A 20,791-nucleotide genomic window follows, 5' to 3' on the forward strand; every position below is an offset into this window, starting at 1 on the left:
AGACTTTTTTCCGCAGGGACGTATCTACGTAAGCCGCGCGCTGTCTCCGCCACGCGCCTGGTGGTGGTGTAGGCCGCCCTACAGGGCGGCGTAGACGTGTAGGTTCTGTTAACTCAACAATGGAAACGTCCTCTGGACGCATTGTCTGTTAAAAATCGCAACCTTGCTTTTCTGGTCTTGGTCAAATTAGCCCATTTTCCCCAGCAAAGACTGGGTGGTGGTACGCTCGCCCCCAGTGCGTGAATCGGTGTTGAGGATGAAGAACACAGTGAAAGTTCTTTGCACGCAGAGCTGGAGACTGCGAAACCCTCTTCGTTCATCTGAGATGTGTTTAAACTCCTCGTGTCTTATTCCAGACACTTTTATGCCCCGGAGGTGCAAAGGTAGAAAATAGTAGGCCCCAGTCATTCTAAAACTCACAATCTAGTGGGGAAAAGAGAGATGTAAACAGATAATAAAATGCGATTTGCAATAGAGCTTTGCATTGAATGGTATGAGTGGGATGTGGGGTGTGAAGGAGAGTATTTTGCTGGTACCTGCCCTGTGCACCCTGCTAGGTGCGCTCGGTGTTGTAATCCCGTCTCTCTTCGTTACGTACTGTTATTATCGTGTTGTACCCGAGGAGACCAGACGGTAAATAATGGCTGGATTCACCCTGTTGTAAATGGCAGTCCAGGTACCAAATCCGGTATTGGCGGTTCCAGTATTCTTTTTTTTCATGCAACATCTGCTCTAGAAATCCCTGGCTCTTCGTTATGTTCCATAGCGCCAAGGACATTTTGGCCGAATCTTAAAGGATAAGTACTTCCAATCGACTACGGACCAAAAGGGATCACAAGGAATGGCATTGGTTTGAGACGCCATGTTCATGTTGATAAAGTACTACATGGTTGAAGCTTAGGGGAAATGACAAAAGATAGAAATGGGTTGGGTGGGGTACAGATCTAGACTGAAGATGCAGGCTTAGCACAGACAGGTTCTGAAAGATCTTGTCTTAGTGAAGAGATTGAACCTTACCTCTCGGCCAGTGATTCTCAAGTGTTGCTGCGCATTAGAGCTCACATCAGAACCCCCTTCCCTCCCCACCTAACCCCAGAAACTCGAATTTAATTCATATGGGGTGGGACTCAAGCTCATATTTTTTTTAAGTTGCTTCCCAAGTGGACTTTGCTTCTGGCCATGACTTTGCAGCTGGCACTAGACTTGCTCTTGTTGCATCCACACCACTCCTGAAACAGAATGTATGGGTACCAGTGACAGTCACAACAAAGTTTATTGCAATGAGAGGCAAGGCAAACCAATCGATCGGGACCGACACTCTTGACCAGAGCGTGGTCTCAAACAGCCGGGGTACCGAGTTTTTAGAGCCGACCACATCGTCTTATTATCACCTGGGAACAGAACAAAGGCATAGTTCCCAGGTGGAAACAGTTCAAACAGGCCCTCGCCCCAATCCAATCAAGCGCTAATCCATCCCTTGATTGATAGGATAAGGCTGTTATCTCTTAACCTATAGTGTTAAAACAAAGCTGTTATCTCTTAAGGCTACAAGTTAGCCCTACGCTTACACTCTCACTCCCAACAATTAAAAAACTTGTACATGAAATAACTGTTTTCAGATATTGAATAACAGGCAGTACAGGTCTGTGATATCCCAGAGAAGAGAAACAAGCAAGATGAGCTGTGTTTGCTCTGACTTTCTGCCTGGAACGCTCACACAGTGCTGGTAGGAATGGAGAATGGCACAGCCCGTTTGCAAGATCATTTCTTCTAAGGCTGAATAGTCAGTTATCATAAGGCTTAGCATTTCCACTCCTAAGATTGACCCAAGAGGAATGAAAACAGGTTTACAACAATATTTGTACCCAAATGTCCATGGAAGCTGCATTCATAATAGCTCCGAACTGGAAATAATCCAAATGCCCATCAGCAACTGAATGGGTAACATTTTGATAAGTTCATACAGTGGAATGCTACTCAACAGTAAAAAGGGAGAAAGTGTGGACTCACACGCCATGGATGAATCTCAAAGACATCTTGAGTAAAAGAAGCCAGATGCGAAAGAGTAAATATTGTGTGATTTAATGTATATGAAATTCTAGAACAGGCGAAACTAATCTTTACGGGCAGAAAGCTGGTGGTTGCTTAGGGTTGTCCCTTTGGGGAAGATAAGCCCTGGGAAGGTTGTCTGGAAAAGGGCATATGGGAACTGTCTGAGATGATAGAAATGTTTTATATTTTGACTGCTGTGGTAATTACGCAGGTGTATACATTTGCTAAAAACACACGGAACTGCATACTTAAAATAGGCATGCCTTATTATACGTAAATTATACATTTATATACTTGGTTGAAAAAAATCTCTCCAGATAATTCTGTTCTGTGACCATGGTTGAGAACCACCGATCTGAGGCAACTGGGGGCCACGAAAGGATTTGTGATTCAAAAGATCACAGAGGCATCAGGGTGTAGGATGAAGCATTGTTAGGAAATTAGAAGTTTCCACAGTGGCAGTGAGTACAGAAAGAAGCAACAGTTGGTAGAGATATTAGGGTCAGACCCAATGATGCTGGAGTTTACATGGGAAATACATGGAAGGAAGAATAAAGAATGACATTCCAGGTTTTGGTCAGGTGGTTTGAGAAATGGTGCTACCCGCAAATTACTGAGTAGAAAGGGAGACACAAACTTCAACAGAAAGAAGCCATTCCGTTAAGGACATTTTGAATTTGAAATTCATGTGAAACGATACAGTGAAAATACATCACGGAACAATCGCAACTGTGGATGTGGACTCTAGGAGACCAGGAGAGAACGTTGGTGTGGAGACAGACAGATTTGGTGTTGATTGCAGACTAGTGAGAGCAGAGTAGGTGAGGCTTCCCGTGGCAATGTGAAACACGAGAAGCTATGAGGACTGACAATACACGGAAACACCAACACTGAAGGACTCGGTGGAGAAAGGAGAGCATTCAAAGTAAACCTAAGGAATAGTCAGGTAGGATGAAGGCGAGAGACTGGAAAAACTAGTGACAGGGTGGTTTCAAGGAAGAGACCAACAGTGTCATCTCCTACAGAAAATCAAGCAAGATTAGGACCAGAAAGTGTCTGCTGGATTAAAGGAAGAGGAGATTGGCATACCAAAGGTCACTACTAATTTCATACAGAGGAAAATCCATATTTTAGTAGTTTGAGAGTGACAGCCAGGACAGTGAGGTCTATGTTTTCCATGTACTTAAAGTCAATGGTGTGTAAGAAGTGGCTTAGGCTGGCTTGCGAGAGCCTATTGTTAAATTTTCAGGAATTTTACAAGCAGTTGTAGAACATAACCATTATTAAAAAGTAAATTACATAAACTTACAATGACGTCATATTAAAAACCAATGTAATGAATACTCAAAAATCATTGTTGCCTAATTATTTGAATACATTTTATTATTATCTATGCTGTTGAGGTTATTTATATCTCTTGTATCCATATGGTGGAGACACTATGTAACGGCACGCTACTGAACCCCTCTTCCTAACTCTATGCATTCAGCAACAGTATGCGGTGGCTTGAAATTTACCATGATGGGAGTATCACACCTCAGAAATTGGCAAATACCATAAGGAAGGGTTTGATTTATTGTTTTGTTTGCAGTCCACTCCAGATTTAAAAATGTGGTGGAGAGAGGCACCTGGGTGGCTCAGTTAAGGGTATGACTTTGTTTTTTTAATTTTTTAAGTGTTTATTTATTTATTTTTGAGAGAGAGATAGCACAAGCGGGGGAAGGGGCAGCGAGAGGGGGAGACAGAGAATTCGAAGCAGGCTCCAGGTTCTGAGCTGTCAGCGCAGAGCCCGACGTGGGGCTCGAACCCACAAACTGTGAGATCATGACGTGTGTCAAAGTCTGATGCTTAACTGACTAAGCCACGCAGGTGCCCCTGCAATGAAGTTAAGATTTGAAAGTATGCTGTGTCTATAGCTGTTAATAGTATGAAAAGCAAAAAAAAAAAAAAAAAAAAGAAAGACCTTTTATTCCAGTATTTGTAAATTATTAGCTTATTAGAGGATTCACAAAAGAAGTTGCTCATGTCATGTCATTGAGTTCCTCCATACGTTTGTGTTGTTTCACTCAAATCTTGTTAACTTCCATAAAAATATCAGCTGACATTCACGTGGTCACTTGGAAGTCCCCTCTCTTTTAGCTTGTGATGAAAACTATAGTATTTCTTTCCATTCTTCTCCAAAGAGTTATGATTACAAATACCTCACTGCCCTCCATCTTTTATTTTATATTCTCAAAGTGGTTGGGGGGGGCGGTTCAAGAATCACGACATTTATTCTATGATATAAAATCCAGGAGATTCTGTCTCACACTTGCTTCAACATACAATATGTCTTGTTCCTTGGGGTGCTTAAACTAGAAACGTCATTTTATACCTTGCTATACTTCGTTTTTCCTTCCATTAGATGGTAAGATCCTGGAGGCTACAGGCCATTTCTCTATCTCCAGTGCCTTGATGTAGAGCTTGGAACATAATATGAATCTTTAATAAGTGGATGAGTGAATGACGGAGGTAGGGATCCATAACTCAAACCGAGATTTGACTCTCTCCAGAGACAGAGCTGCAACTCTGCAAGAAATAACAAGAAATATCAACAGAGATCATCATATATGGATAGGAAAGACAATAAAATGCAGTCCTATCCATCACGGACTAATAAACTGCATCTCGCTGCGAACTTCCCAACCTAAGTGAAACGCACACTTGTGTAATTTACTTCTGCTGGAATGTAACAAGATCCGAGGTCATTGTAGTATATGACCCTTTAAAACACGTTAATCCAGGGGCGCCTGGGTGGCGCAGTCGGTTAAGCGTCCGACTTCAGCCAGGTCACGATCTCGCGGTTCGTGAGTCCGAGCCCCGCAGTCGGGCTCTGGGCTGATGGCTCAGAGCCTGGAGCCTGTTTCCGATTCTGTGTCTCCCTCTCTCTGCCCCTCCCCCGTTCATGCTCGGTCTCTCTCTGTCCCAAAAATAAATAAAAAACGTTGAAAAAAAATTAAAAATAAATTAAACACATTAATCTTGACTTTTTGGTGTTTACAGAATATGGAGAATTTTTAGTTGCTCATTATTTCACATAAACAACAATCTACTGGGTTAGGATTTGTCTTCATTCTACAGAATTAATTAAAGACCAGGGAAGTAAGCTGAATTTTTTTTTTTTTTGTATCACCCAGGTATTAGGTAGCAGAACCAAGTTTTAAATTTAGGTCTATTATGGGCCCCCAGGTGACTCAGTCAGTTAAGCATCTGACTCTTGGTTTCAGCTCAAGTCTTGGTCTCAGGGTTCGTGAGATGGAGCCCTATTGTCGGGCTCTGCATTGATAGTGCCAGGCCTCCTTGGGATTCTCTCTTTTCCTTTTTCTCTAGCCCCTTCCTCATGTGTATACACACACACTCTCTCTCTCTCAAAGTAAATAAATCAACATCTTTTAAAAATAAATAAATTCAGGTATATTAGGTCTAAAGACATGCATTTCCTTTATGCCATCTGTGGGTCTCCCGGGAGCTTTTTTTTCAGCTCTTGACATTGGGGATTGCTCCCTTAATGAAATTTCCTCAGGATACTTCTTGGCACTCTCTGCTTACCTACCTGACCTTTCCTTTTGAGCTTCCCCTGACATTTTGCTTTCCGTCCACCCTCTAAATACTGGTATTCCCTAGAATTCTGTCTTTAGCCTTCTTACTATCTTGTATCTTGCTGTATATGCTTTCGCTATTCAATGTCTCCCAGTCTCGTACTGACTATTCTACACAGAAAATCCTCATTATTTGCCGTGGTTGTGTCCTATAACGTTGCCAAGAACATTGAATTAGTGAGTACTGAACCATTGCTCCCAGAGGAAATACAAGGTTAGGGTTCTCCAAGCTTCCGATTATATTTTCATCAACCAATTGATATATAGCCTTGTTTTCTGTTCCTGTTAAAAGACATCTTATTTAATATACATCGTCGATTCATTAACACTGAACTCACAGCCAATAGCACCATAACTCATGCCTGAACGAAGATTATCTAACACATACATTTCCTCCATTTCCTACAAGGTGCATTACAGCCTCGTACTTATGAACTTGGATTTCGGAATAGCAGTACCGCATTCCACTTGGGGCCCTTTTCGATGACAAAATCATCAACCAAATGCACAAAAATGTAAAAAATGTGACACTAAATAGACCTTGCAAAGGATATTTGCATACAGCGAAGATCTGAAACAAGAAGGCAGACGATTGCCGGCTTTGCCCTCAGCTGGGAACATGCTCCTTGAGTAATTCGAGTATTTTGCTTCTGTGTTCATGTCTGCCAATGACCACAAAAGCCCCATGTATATTGACTTGGGGTCACAAATAAATTTTATCGAGTAGGTGAATTTGCGAATATGGAAATGTGAATAGAGGATTGACTGCATTTAGGATTTCCAAATCTATTTTTGTAATACCTATCTCTTTCCTCTACTCCAGACCCGCATCTCCAATCGTCTTTTCAACCGTAATTTTCATTTGGATGTCTCAAAAACATCGTGTCTCAAACCAAAAACTCTTTTTTTTCTCCTATAAACCTTCTTTATTAGTTTCGCGTTTATTACATCACCATTTAGCAAAAGCTACAAATCAGAGTCATTTTAATTCCTTTTTGCTTTACCCACACCATTTATTGTTTACCACATCTTTTAAGTTTCCCCCCAAAATATCTCTTGAGCATGTCTTCTCTTTTCTACCCTTACTTCCACTGACATGGTACAAATTCTTTTTCTTTTGAAAACTGAGGTATAACTGACAAATTAAATTATAAGATATTTAAAGTATGCACTGTAATGATTTATGTATACATTATGAACAGATTCCCCTCACTGACTTAATTAACACCCCCATTACCTCACATTTACACACACACACACACACACACACACACACGGCACGAACATTTAAGTGCTATTTTCTTAGCAAATTTTAATTATAGAGTGTTATCAGTGGTCACTGTGTTATACATTAGATCCTCAGACCTTATTTATCTTGTAGCTGAAAGTTTGTACCTTTTAACTTCTTATTATCCCTATGGCAGCCAGTTTTCTACTCTCTGTTTCTGTAAGATTGACTTTTGTTTTCAGATTCCACATATAAGCGGTAGCATGTAATATCCAGCTTATTTTACTTATCATAGTGCCCCCAAGGTCCATCTGTGTTGTTGCAAATGGCAGGATTTCATTCTTTCTTAAGAGTGAAGAACTCCAAGACAAGGCAGTGGAATTCATCCAATCAGGGGAGTAAAAATTAAAAAGAATGAAAAGGAGTGAAGCTAGCTTGAGGGAATTATGGGACACCATTCAGCTCACCCATATATGCATTGTGTAGGCTCCCAAAGGACCATTATTTCTTCGAATAAGCATATTTGGTTGGCCAAAGAAAATCATATGGCCATCCCCAACTCAAGGAATTGGGGAAGTACAATCCTATGGTGTGCTTTGAAGAAGTGGAAATCTCAGAGAATAGCACTGACTATTTCAGTGTGATTCATAAATTACGAACAGGGGAGTATTAAAGAGTTTTCCTGCACTGGTTCTGAAGCACTGGTCCTAAGAGTGAATAGTCTCTTTCATCTAATCTAAAATTGTGACCAAGATACTATACAGCCGTTGGTTCATAACCCTCCCAGGAACTTCCCAGGTGAAATGTGAAACTGGCCCCCATATGCAGAGGGCAGGGAGAGACCAGACAAAGAGGCCACTCCAGGTTGGTATGGTAGGTGGTGGTTTCACTAAGCAAAAGCAACTTACATATGGCGCTTGTACTGGGCAACAGAATGAATGGATCCCAGCACCCACCATCCAAATCTTGAAAGTTTATTAAGAGGTCTTAACTGGTTTCAGTCATATATACCATGCAGGTGTTGCCAACACCACATCACTGTCTCAAGGCCATGACCTGGGAGCAGCCTCTGGAAGTAGGAGAGGCAAGTCTACCCCGTTTCCCAGCACAGGGAGGAGGTGAGGAACTTCCAAGTGCCCAGTCTAGCTCTTGGGTCAATTGGTGATCATGTCTTTTTTTTTTTTTTTATTCCAGTGTAATTAACATAGAGTGTTTTATCCATTTCAGGTGTACAATATAGTGATTCAATAATTGTATAAATATAATATATATTGCACATATATAATATATAATATATAATATAATATATATAATATATTATGTATATATATTCAGTGCTCATCAAGATAAGTGTACTCTTAATCCCCTTCACCTATTTTACTCATCCTCCTATCCACCTCCCCCTCTGGCAACAATCTGTTTGTTCTACGTAGTTAAGAGTCTGTTTTTGGTTTCTCTCTTTCTTTTTTTGCCCCTTTGCTCATTTGTTTTGTTTCTTGAATTTTACATATGAGTGAAATTATATGGTATTCGTCTTTCTCTGACTGACTTATTTCATTTAGCTTTGTACCCCTCTAGCTCCATCCATGTCGTTGCAAATGGCAAGATTTCATTCTTTAATAGCTGAATAATATTCTGTTATATATGTGTATACACACACACATATTTATATCTTCAGTATCCATTCATCTATCAATTGATACTTAGGTTGCTTCCATATCTTGGCTATTGTATACATAGGGGTGCATGTATCCCTTGGAATAAGTGTTTTCATATTATTTGCATAAATACACAGTAGTGCAATTGCTGGATCATAGGATAGTTCTATTTTTATTTTATTTTATTTTTTTTTTTTTGAGGACCTCCATACTGTTTTGCACAGTGGCTATACCAGTTTGCATTCCCACCAACAGGGCACAAATGTTCCTACTTCTCCACATTTTTGCCAACACTTATTTTTTCTTCTGTTTTTGATTTTAGCCATTCTGACAGGTGTGAGGTGATATCTGACTGTAGTTTTGATTTGCATTTTCCCAATGATGAGTGGTGTTGAGCATCTTTTCAAGTGTTCGTTGGTCATCGGGATGTCTCCTTTAGGAAGAAACAGAAATGTCTGGTCATGACTTCTACCCATTTTGTAATTGGATTATTGTGTGTGTGTGTGTGTGTGTGTGTGTGTGTGTGTGTGTGTGTTGAGCTGTATCAGTTCCTTACATATTCTGGATACTAACCCTTTATGGGGTGTATCATTTGCAAATATCTTCTAGAGGTCATGTCCTTTTGATGACCTTCCCCATCAATAGCTGACTAGGAAATGTAGCTTTGGAAAAGATACTTAGTAAATCGGGACAATCATCACTGCAAATTTCCCAGAAAGCTGCTCTCTTCTACCTCTAAAAGCACTGAGATCTTCCTTTATAGCAGTAAAAGATGTTAGCATTGTCCTCAGATAGTGGTTTCAGGATTATGCAAACATTACATCAATCTCACACATGGGCTTTGCAATATCTGTTTTGGTCGTTCAGAGGCATTTCCCCCCCCCCCCCCCCAACTTCCCTGTTCTCAGTTGTGTAATGTGTTACCATCTTTGTTAGTGAAGCATTTAGCCGGAGCAAAATGACCATGCAGAGGAAGGGTAAAAACAAAGGAAGAAAGGCAGCCACCAAACTTGTATTGCATTTCTATCCGCCTGTGACTGAAAATAGAGCCATTGAGTACATTCACAGAGGAACTAAACACCCGGTTGAAGCCAGCCAGGTAGCATTCAGTAAAAGAGGCCGTTCCACGACGACAAGATGACACAGAACAGGATGACGCAGCTAGAGCCTCGGAAGACCCGGGGCAGGCCCAAGGCCTCAGCCCTGTCCAGAGGGCGACGCTCAGTCCTGTTGACCAAGTCCCTGCCATTTCAGCCACCCACGTGCCGTCGACCTGCCACAGTGGTGCCTTCGGTGGGCTACAGTGGTGCGGAGGTACTAGTGCTCCTGGGCCTTGGAAAGCAACACCGGGTGGGAGGTTACCCTGCACGGGCTCTGGACCTGCGCCTCGGTCAGGAAGCTACATGCAGGCCGCCATTTCCCGCGCTGGGAAACACCGACCTACGGCGTTGGTTCTGACTCTTACAAGCGCTCCGGTCGTGTTGAGTCAGAGACACCGTAGCATCATGGGCTTATGCATCTTCCCAACAAAGGACCATAGTGGTAATTAAGGTTGGCCTCCAACATTCAGCAGCCCCTTCGGACTCTGAACTGTGTCTCAGGCAGCCACCTCCAGAACCCCAAATCACCCGGCACATAGAATCAGCTTCTGCACCATTTTCTGCTGTAGGACCTACACAAAGCCAAGCGACAGGGGTGCCTGGGGGGCTCAGTGGGTTGAGTGTCTGACTCTTGGTGTCGGCTCAGGTCATGATCGCCTGGTTCGTGAGGTCAAGCCCTGACTTGGGCTGTGCTGACAGCGCGGGGCCTGCTTGGGATTCTCTTTCCCTCTCTCTCTGACTCTCCCGCTTCACTCCTGTGTGCGCTCTCTTTCAAATACATAAACATTAAAAAAAGGAAAAAAAAGGCCCTAAAAAAAAAAAAAAAAGCTTGCGCAATGTAAAAACTGTCCACCAGAGGGGGCACCAGCCCACAGACTTGCCTGTAATTTGAGATTCCCAATTTGAGCTTCAGATTCCTTAATCTTGACTGAAGTTCTCAGCCATACGTTGTTATAAATGTATAAATGTATAAAATATACATTAAAAGCGGATTAAGTATATTACTTTGATAGCTATTATATAGAAATGTAAAGCTGAATTTATTTAAAAAAATTTTTTTTAAGTTTTATTCGTTTTCTGAGAGAGAGAGAGAGCAGGGAAGGGGCAGAGAGAGAGAGAGAAGGAGACACAGAATCCGAAGCAGGCTCCCCTGCCCGGAGCCTGACGTGGGACTCGAACTCACAAACCACGAGATCATGACCTGAGCTGTAGTCAAATGTTTAACATACTGAGCCACCCAGGTGCCCCTGTAAAGCTGAATTTAAGAAACAGAGAGAGAATGGGAGGGAGAGGGAGAGTTGAATTGGTGAGGTGAAATTTGCAGGGGTTGTTCCCATTCTTTGCCAAATAACCTGGGAAAGAAAGTTGAAAAAATATTTAGCAGGTTCTTCAAAAAATTAAATATAGAAATACCATATGACCCAATATTTATAATTCCACTACTGGGTGTTTACCCAAAGGAAATGAAAACACTAATTCTAAAAGCTATATGTACCACTATGTTTACTGCGGCTTTGTTTACAACAGCCAAGATATGGGGATAAGATAGATAGATATAGATATATAGATATAGATATAGATATAGATATACATATACATATACATATATAGATATGTATGATACAGACAATAAAAAAGGATGAGATCTTGACACCTGTGAAAACAGGGATGGACCTAGAGGGTATTATCCTAAGTGAATTTAGTCAGACAGAGAAACACAAGTACCATGCGATTTCACTCATGTGTGGAATTTAAAAAACAAACCAAATGAATAAACACATAAAAAGTAGAATAAGATCCATAAATACAAAGAGCAAACTGGTGGTTGTCAGAGGGGGTGGGGGGAAAGGCAAAATGGGTGAAGGGGAGTGGGAGATACAGGCTTCCAGTTATGTCATGAATAAAGCCATGGGAATAAAAGGCAGAGCTTAGAGAATATAGTCAATGATGTTGTCATGGTGTTATATGGTGACAGATGGGACCTACACTTTTGAGCACAGCATAATGTAGAGAGGTTGAATCCCTATGTTGTACATTCGAAACTACTGTGTCAATTATACTCGCATAAAAACATTTAAAAAGCCATTTAAAGAGTCTAGTGTAATCAAATTGTATTGATTGATTTGATCGCACATTTTACCAAGCTATTCCTTAAGCCCTCAGCTTTTTGTGGAGAGCACAGAGCCAGTGGTTTTCTTCTTCACTACCCCAGGCCCTTCCCAGCACCTGACCTTCACCCCTCTTCCTGGGCCCCAACGCAAACACAGCCACGACAAGACAAACACACCCAGTATCTGCAGAAAGGACCAGAATTAGGGCAGGCAATGTGAATGACAAAAATGCAACGAAGGAAATTTCACCCTGAATTCCTAGACAACACCAGGTACCCTCCCCGCCTAGAGAAGGAAGCCCGACGGCTAAGTATGCGTCTCAGAGAACCCCCGTAGGTCGTCCTGCATTCTTCGACATGTAGGAACTCAAGGGTTATGTCCTGCCATTGTGCTAAGTGAAATCATTCAGAGAAGGACACACACACACCGCATGGTACCATTTATACATGGAAGCTTAAAAAAAAAAAAAAGCCAAACTCATAAAACAGAAAGGAGATTGTGGTTGCCAAGTGTTGGGGTAAGGAAATGGCAGGGAGAGGCTGTGGAAGGGTACAAACCTTGAGTTGCAAGGTGAATAAGGTCTGAGGCGCTAACGAATTGCATGGTGACTATAGTTGATAGTACTACATTGCGTAACTGAAATCTGCTAAGAGAATAGATCTCAAGTGTCCCCCTGGTTCCCAAAAAAGGTAAATATGGGAGGAGATGGGTGGGTTCACTTGATTGTGGGGAATCTTTTCACTATATATGTATATATATACAATATTTAAATGTGTATCGTTTAATGCTAAATGATATTTAACTATATATCACATATTAATATGATCATCATATTTAATATACTTAAATATACAATAGTATATATTGTAATATGTAATGTATTAAATATTTACCTATTTAAATATATCACATATTAATATGAGTATCATATTTAATATATTTAAATATATACTATATATACAAAATCACATACACTTTAAATATCTCACAATTTTTTTGGCAATTATGTTGCACTAAAGCTCTAAAAACAAACAAAAATTCATGTCAGAAAACAAATTCTGAGGGCTCTTCACTTTAAACATACTTAAGTACCTTATAAACTAAAGAGATTAATAACAAAATAAATATTTTTGCCGCAGGAGGTTTTTTTCGGTGTCCACAAGGGTATTTTCTGTGGTTCTTACAAATAAAAACATTCTATAGAATGTTTAGATATGATTATATTTGTAAAATTTGATTTGTGCACTCTTTTCACGGATTTAAATGCTGTGAAAACAGTGATACTGTGTAAATATTTTTATATTTTTAAGTTTATTTATTTTGAGAGAGAGAGAGAGAGAGCAAACATGAGCAGGGGAGGGGCAGAGAGAAGGAGAAGCAGAATCCCAACCGGGACCTGTCATCAGCACAGAGCCCGAGGTGGGGCTTGAATTCACAAACTACGAGATCATGACCTGAGCGGGAATCAAGAGTTGGATGCCTAACCAACTGAGCCACCGGGCGCCCCATAAATATTTTATATTATAAATATTGTATTTCTTTTGAGCCAACTATGTCTTGCTCTGTTCTAAGCCTGCATGGATATTAGGGTGATTGACACTAAGCCCCAGCCATTAATACACTGAAAACCTGGAGAATATCTCTCTGCCCACATTCTATGTCCAAGATACTTAGGATCATTAACCAAATGTCCTTCAGTTTGGTGGTCTCAGAGGAAGACTTCATTTAACCCTTGTCTGAGAAGATTCTCTTTCCCAGAATCATTTTGGAGCCGCAGCATGACCTAGTATCAGGTGGCTGAGGTTCACATGTGTTGATATTTTCGAAGATGTTTTTCAAATATGGCCTTTCATCAAACTCACTGTCTATGTGCTTAAAATTTTCTTGATATTCTGACAGTTTTTTTAAGGTTTTATTTATTTATTTTGAGAGAGAGAAAATGTGCGAGTGAGCGGGGGAGGCACAGACAGCGAGGGGGAGAGAGAATCCCAAGCAGACTCCCTGCTTGGCATAGAACCTGACACAGGGCTTGATCTCACAAACCTTGAGATCATGACCTGAGCCAAAATCGAGAGTCGGACACTTAACCGACTGAGCCACCCAGGCGCCCCTCCAACAGATGCTGCTTTCTCTGAAAAAGCCTGATCATTTTCTTCATTCTCTACGACATTTTACTGCACTGCAACAGGAATTAAATAAATATCTTGTTTTCCTGAGCTGTTCTCTCAGTGTTGCCCTCACAGGTTGTTTCCTTGAAGCGTTTGTATGGGGGGCATGGGGGAGGTGGATTGGCCCAGGCTGTGGAGTGCTGAGTAAAGTCACAGCTGAGCCTCATGGGTTTTCTATCTTGAAACTGAAATCTTGGCTTACCTCATGGAAAGAGAGCTCTACTGGACTCCCCACCCGACCCCAGGCATCCCATCCTCGAGAAGGCGTCCCATGTATACTAGTGTCTTGGGGATGCCATGGCAAAGTTGACTGGACATCATAAACAAACTAGGCTTTAAAATAACACAAATACCTTCTCTCCCAGTTCCGGAGGCCACCAGTCTGAAGTCAATGCGTCATCGGGGTTGGTTTCTTCTGGAGGCTCTGAGGGAGAACCCAGTCCCTTCCACTCTCCCAGCTTCTGCTGGTGGCCCTCAATCCTTGGCCTCCCTTGGTTTGAGGATGCATCACTTCAACTCCTGCCTGTATATTCACATCACATTCTTCTCAGTATCCCTGGGTCTTTTCCTTTTCTGTCTCTTTTAAGAAAAGTCCCACTGGATTTTGGGCCCACCCTGATCCAAGATGATCTTATCTTAAACATGACCTTGATCACATCTGCAAAGGCCCCTGTTTCAAATCAAGTCATATTCCGAGGTTCTGGATGGACATGAATTTTGTGGAGGACACTATTCAACCCTGTGCACCACAGATATTGTCTAATTCTGCCTACTTGGGGGCAGACGTGCCCTTTTAGGGCCATCCAAACCACAGTGAAGGTGACTGCTCTAACAAGGCCCATGTCTTTTTGCAAATTAGAGATTATTTAGACTGAGAAATACTTGGTAGGAAAGCGTTTGGTTAACTTGGAAATCCAGTCACCTCACCAAAGAAGTTTTAACATTACATTTATTGATGAAGGAAAAAGATAAGACATTAACTGAAAAGACAAAGACTCTCAGGTATATTAAAGTTTTTGCATGGTTGTAAAGTAATTACAATTTTTTCAAATTGTATTCTTGTGCAAATAAAGCTTTTCATCAAAGGTGGCCATCAAGAGTTAGACTAAGAGTGCCTGGGTGGCTCAGTGGGTTAAACATCCAACTTAGCTCAGTTCATGACCTTGTGGTTCGTGAGTTCAAGTCCCGCAGTGGGCTCTGTGCTGACAGTTCGGAGCCTGGAGACTGCTTCAGATTCTGTCTCTCTGTCTCTGTCTCTCTCTGCCCCTCTCAAAAATAAACATTAAAAAAAATTTTTTTTAAATGACAGTGTAAGGTCATAACTCTCTTTTAGAGCTGAAGGACTCCTTAACCCATTTGCTAAATTACAGATAATTAAATATTAAGATTGGGGTTTATTTAACAGCCTAAAAGGTAGGTACATTCAATACACTCTAGTTTTTATAAAGAATCCACTACAAAATAAATACAGAAAACTCAAGTTTAGTCAACAAAGAACTAAACCCACATGGATACTTATACTCCTATAAACTCTCAATCTCATGTGTTGAATATTAAAAAAAAAGAAAAAAAAAACAAGTACAGGGGCTCCTGGGTGGTTCAGTCGGTTAAGCATCCAACTTCAGCTGAGGTCATGATCTTGCGGTTTTTAAGTTCGAGCCCTGCGTGAGGCTCTGCGCTGACAGCTCAGAGCCTGGAGCCTGCATCAGATTCTGTCTGTCTGTCTGTCTGTCTCTCTGCCCTTCCCCTGCTCACACTCTGTCTCTGTCTCTCTCTGTCTCAAAAATAAATAAAATAAAAACTGGCTCTTTTTTTTTTTTAAGCATAAAGGTTAGGCTTTGTTTCTTATAAGTGTGCACAGAACCATGTGATTAAAAAAAAATAGCTGAACAGTACTCCATACAGTATTGGCTGTGTCAATGTTCCCTAATTTATCAGTATCTTTTTATATAACATTTAGGTTGTTTCCAGATTTGTTTTGTTTTTGCTATCACCAATAATACTGCAATGAATATTTGGGCAAAACTATCAGGAGAATGAATACCCAGAAGTAGAATTGTGGTGTCAAAGTGACATTAGGTAAGCTTCTGATAGATACAGTGCTGTGAAATTACTAACAAACTTTAACACTAATTTATTCTCTCCCAGTTTGAGAGGGAGCCTGCTTTCTCATACAGTTTCCAGCAGCCTTTTAATTTGTAGGCAGAGGGTTGGAAAGTGCTGTCTTCCTTTTTAGATTGTGGGTGGGAAAATGCAAGAGAGATATTGAGAAATTGGCTGCTAATATAAATAATTTGATCAGCATTCATTTGTAGGAGAAAACCTAAGGATGCAGTGAACACTTAGCTCTTCATTATTCTGAGACAGTAAAGGAAAAATGGGAAATTATGCTAAATAATTTGGTAGGAAAACACGAGTGTTTTTCGCCTTTATCATAAAGGTCACTGACAATGAGCGTGATGAGTGTTGCAGTAGGAGACACAGGATAGAGACCACAGATCACGCGACTGAGGACTAGTAGAAATGTGGTATAGTCTTATCTACAATTTAGCATATATAGTCATCTTATGCATGATTAGTGATTTTAGGCAAATCATTGAACTGTTTAGCCCTTCTGTGTCTATTTTTACATGTGTGTAAAGTCAGGGGTTAGGACCCCAACATCTTAAGAAATGTTATGAGTCTAGGAATGTCTAAATTGAGTAAATATTGCCATTTGATGAGGATTTCCACAATGAAAATGTTGCAATTCTAATTCTCCAGTAGGTGGTGATACTGTAACACTCCAAACAGTTCCTGATCTGATAACTGACTGTAATTCTCAGAATTCATTTCAGAAATAGCCTTTGCCATTGTAGTAAAATTTTATTTTTCACAAAAAAATGCATTTACAAAATGTGTTATAGTATACTTATTGTTATACAAAAAGTGCATTTGTAAAATTTTTTATGTTACACTTATTCACTTAGGATAGCAATGGATTGGTAATTTGTTCTTTTAACGTCTATAGAAATAGAATTCCAAATCCAATTAGGTCAGATGATATAATTTCCAATCTGTCACAGTTTCCTTAATTCAGTTAATTTTATAAATATTTTGGTTTTAATAGGTTTACTTAATCACAAAACTAAGAGTGCACACAGATTGAACTTTGTATATCTTAATGAAACCTTAAAACTACTGTATAAGAAGCTAGTTAAAGGAAAGTCTCAAATAAGTTTCCTGGATAGTTTGTTAGGAAGTCAACCTCTACTAATTGTATAATCATACAGAAAATCAAGGATATCAACCAAAAAATTAGAAGTTCACAAAATGGCAAGATTTTAATGTGGTCTTCAAAAAATCAATTGCACACTTACATTAATGGCATGTAGTTAGAAGATAAAATAAAAAAATAAATGTAATAACTTAGCAACAAAGCCTTGCATAGATGGATAGTGATTTATCTTGGAACATATAATATATATTAACAGAATATAATAAAACCTTCGTAGGAAAAATAAAGTAAGACACTCATAACTACAGAATTAAATACATTAAACATGCAAATATTATTTAAGGTAAACATAGATAAAGTGTAAATATATATTAAGAGCCTGTAGGAGACATTTTATACAAATTGGCAAATTAATAGTAAAAAATCTGGAAAAACCACAAGGATACTAACAATCAACTTACTTTAGAAAACCTTCAAACGTTTTTCAAAACTTTTGTTAAATTTAAAAGGTACCTGGAAGGACACCTGGCTGGCTCAGTGGATAAAGCCTGTGACTCTTGATCTTGGGGTTCTAAGTTTGAGTCCCACATTGGGTGTAGAGGTTACTTAAAAATAAAATCTTAAAAGAAAAAAAGGTGACTGGAGAGCAATGTTAAGGTGATCATGGAAACGGATTTTTTTTTTTTTTTACTAAAGCACTTTATTAAAACATGGGGAGAGAACCCATGGGCAGGAAGAGCTGCCACAGGAAAAAAAACCAACATTTTTAGAAATGGATTATCATATAAAGATGTTCTACGCTTCAAATACAACATGTTTACAGGCCCTTATATAAACATTGTGTTAATATGAAACATTTCTACAAGAATTGACCCTGATGAATGTTCTCGATGCATAACCAAACACTAGTTGTTAATACGCAGGGAAGAAAATCTTAGGAATTTTGCTTTCTCTTAGAAAACAAACAAACAAACAAATTTAGGGGCGCTTGAGTGGCTCAGTCAGTGGAGCGTCCACCTCTTGATTTCGGCTCAGCTCATGATCCCAGAGTCGTGGGTTTGAGCCCTGGGTTGGGCTCCTTGCTGAGTGTGGAGCCTGCTTAAGCTTCCCTCTCTCCCCCTCTGCCCCTCTCTCCCCTTCGTGTTCTCTCTCTCTCTCTCTAAAAAACAAAGCAACGACCACAACACACACACATACACACACACACACACACACACACACACAAATTTAGGTTAGGAATAAAGAATCACAGAAATGAATAAAGAATCACAGAAATGATTTTTCAGCGTTGTTCTTTGGCAAGACATGTCATCTTGCTGTAAAATTTTTAAATAGGACCAGCGATACTCCAAGTTGGTTTAGGAGGTATTGTCTGACATGAAGGATAGGGGATGAGTCCAGAGAGGCTGCAAATTTCAATTTTCTTTTTTTAAGGAAAGAAGGAGTAAATCATAGCTATCAAAACTCTTCCTATCTGAACACAGGAACCTGATAGACTTGGATAAGTGGCATAAGTGGTGTCTAAACTCTCATAATCTGGACTCTGGAACTAAATAGATTAAGATGATAAAGAATACTTATGTATTACTACGGAGTCCAGCAAAATTGAAAATGAAAGAAACCTAAGAACACCAGTCTAATTTTGTCAGGTGCAGCGTTATGTAGGCACAGAAGCATCCCTTCATGTCTAGGGCACACAGCTAGGTCACTTCTCCCAGCCTGTCTTCAAGGTAGATGTAGCCAGGTGGGTGCAGGTCAAGTTCAGCCTTCTAAACCTGGCCGTGAAAACCTGCTGTGTGATCCCCCAAATTCTTCTTTCATCCGCCAGCCAACGCAGAGGAAGGAAGGGCCAAGAGCGCCACAGCCCGGGGCCGGGGGTGGGGGGGGGCGGGAGGTGGGGTACAGCCCCAGATAGAAGGATCCTGGGTCCCTTAGCGGTTACTTAACCTGAAATAAGGCTTTGCATGAATGAAAAATTCAACTTTTACTACGAAACTTTGGAATGTGTTTTACAGCAACTAGTGCTACTTATTCTAACGAAAACATGTTTCTGGATTTTCATTTCTATTTGTCAGGTCGTATTTTTTCTCAGTTGAAATTAATGGATAAATAATACTTTCTGTGCCACTTTCTGCACTTAACATTTCCATGAACTTCTATTTGTGTGCCAAGTATGTTGACGTGTTAACAATCTTCAACAGTGTATTTTATAACGTTAATATTCTCTATTATTATGTCTCCATTCTCCTCTGTTTGGCGGTAGGTTTCCTATTTTTCACTGTAAATTGTGCTGCTCAGTACATCGGCACCAATTGTTTTAGGGACTTTATTCAAAATGGAATTATCTGGTCAAATAAATGGATGGTTGAAAAGGTTCAATGTGGTCAGTGGCTATCACAGTCTATGAATTCCTAAAAATCGTTGACTTGTGCAAAATTGTGCAATAAAAAACATGACCCACGAAAGAAAAAATGGCAAGTTGGACTTCACTGAAATTAAAAACTTCTGCTCTGTGACAGACACTGTTTAGAAAAGGAAACGACAAGCCAGGTTTTTGAGAAAATCTTTGCAAAATACGTATTTGATAAAGAAGCGGTATCCAAAATACACAAGGAATTCTTAAAACTCAACAGCGAGGAAAGAAACGACCCAGTTAAAAAATGGACGAAAGTCTGAAAAGACACCTTGCCAAAGAAGATACGCAGATGGAAAATAAGCATGTGAAAAGATGCTCAATATCAAGTCATTAAGGAGTTGCAATAAAAAAAAATGAGGTACACCTACACACCCTGTTACAATGCCCAGGATCCAAAACGTTGACAACATCCAGTGACGGCAAGGATCTGGAGTAAACGGAGCTCTCCTGTATTGCTGGTGAGAATGCAAAATGTTACAGCCACTTTGGAAGACAGTTTCATAGTTGTTGTTTTTTTTTTTTTTTTTGCAAAATTAAACCTACTTTTACCGTACAATTGTGTTCCTTGAGTTAAAAAGCTTAACTGCCCCTCCCAGCGTCTGGGTGGCTCAGTGGGTTGAGTGTTGGACTCCAGATTTCAGCTCAGGTCATGATCTCGCAGTCCTGGGGGACCGAAGCCCACATTGGGCTCCGTGCTCGACATGGAGCCTCATTGTGATTCTCTCTCTCTCTCTCTCTCTCTCTCTCTGTCCCTCTGTCTCTTTCCCCAGCTGGTGCTTTCTCTCTCTCTCTCTAAAACAAATAAAACAAAACTTAATTGCCCTTAAATGAGTTGAAAGCTTATGTCCACACAAAAGCCTGCACACAAATATTTATAGCAGCTTTATTCATCATTGCCCAAACTTGGAAGTCACCAAAATGTCCTTTCGGTAGATGAATGGGAAAATAAACTATGGCACATCCATACAATGGAGTATTACTCAGCAATAAAATGAAATGAGCTACCAACTCACAAAAACACGTGGTAGAATCTTAAGTACCTATTACTAAGGGACAGAAGTCAGTCTGAAAAAGCTAAATACCGTACGGTTCCAATTACATGATATTTTACTCCCTGTAGGGCAGTAAAAAGATTATGGGGAGTAAAAAGATTAGCAGCTACCAAGTGTTAGTGGGGTGGGGGGAATGAGTAGGGGGAGCACA

The sequence above is a fragment of the Acinonyx jubatus genome, chromosome F2, assembly GCF_027475565.1.
Source record: "Acinonyx jubatus isolate Ajub_Pintada_27869175 chromosome F2, VMU_Ajub_asm_v1.0, whole genome shotgun sequence".
Classification (NCBI taxonomy): domain Eukaryota; kingdom Metazoa; phylum Chordata; class Mammalia; order Carnivora; family Felidae; genus Acinonyx; species Acinonyx jubatus.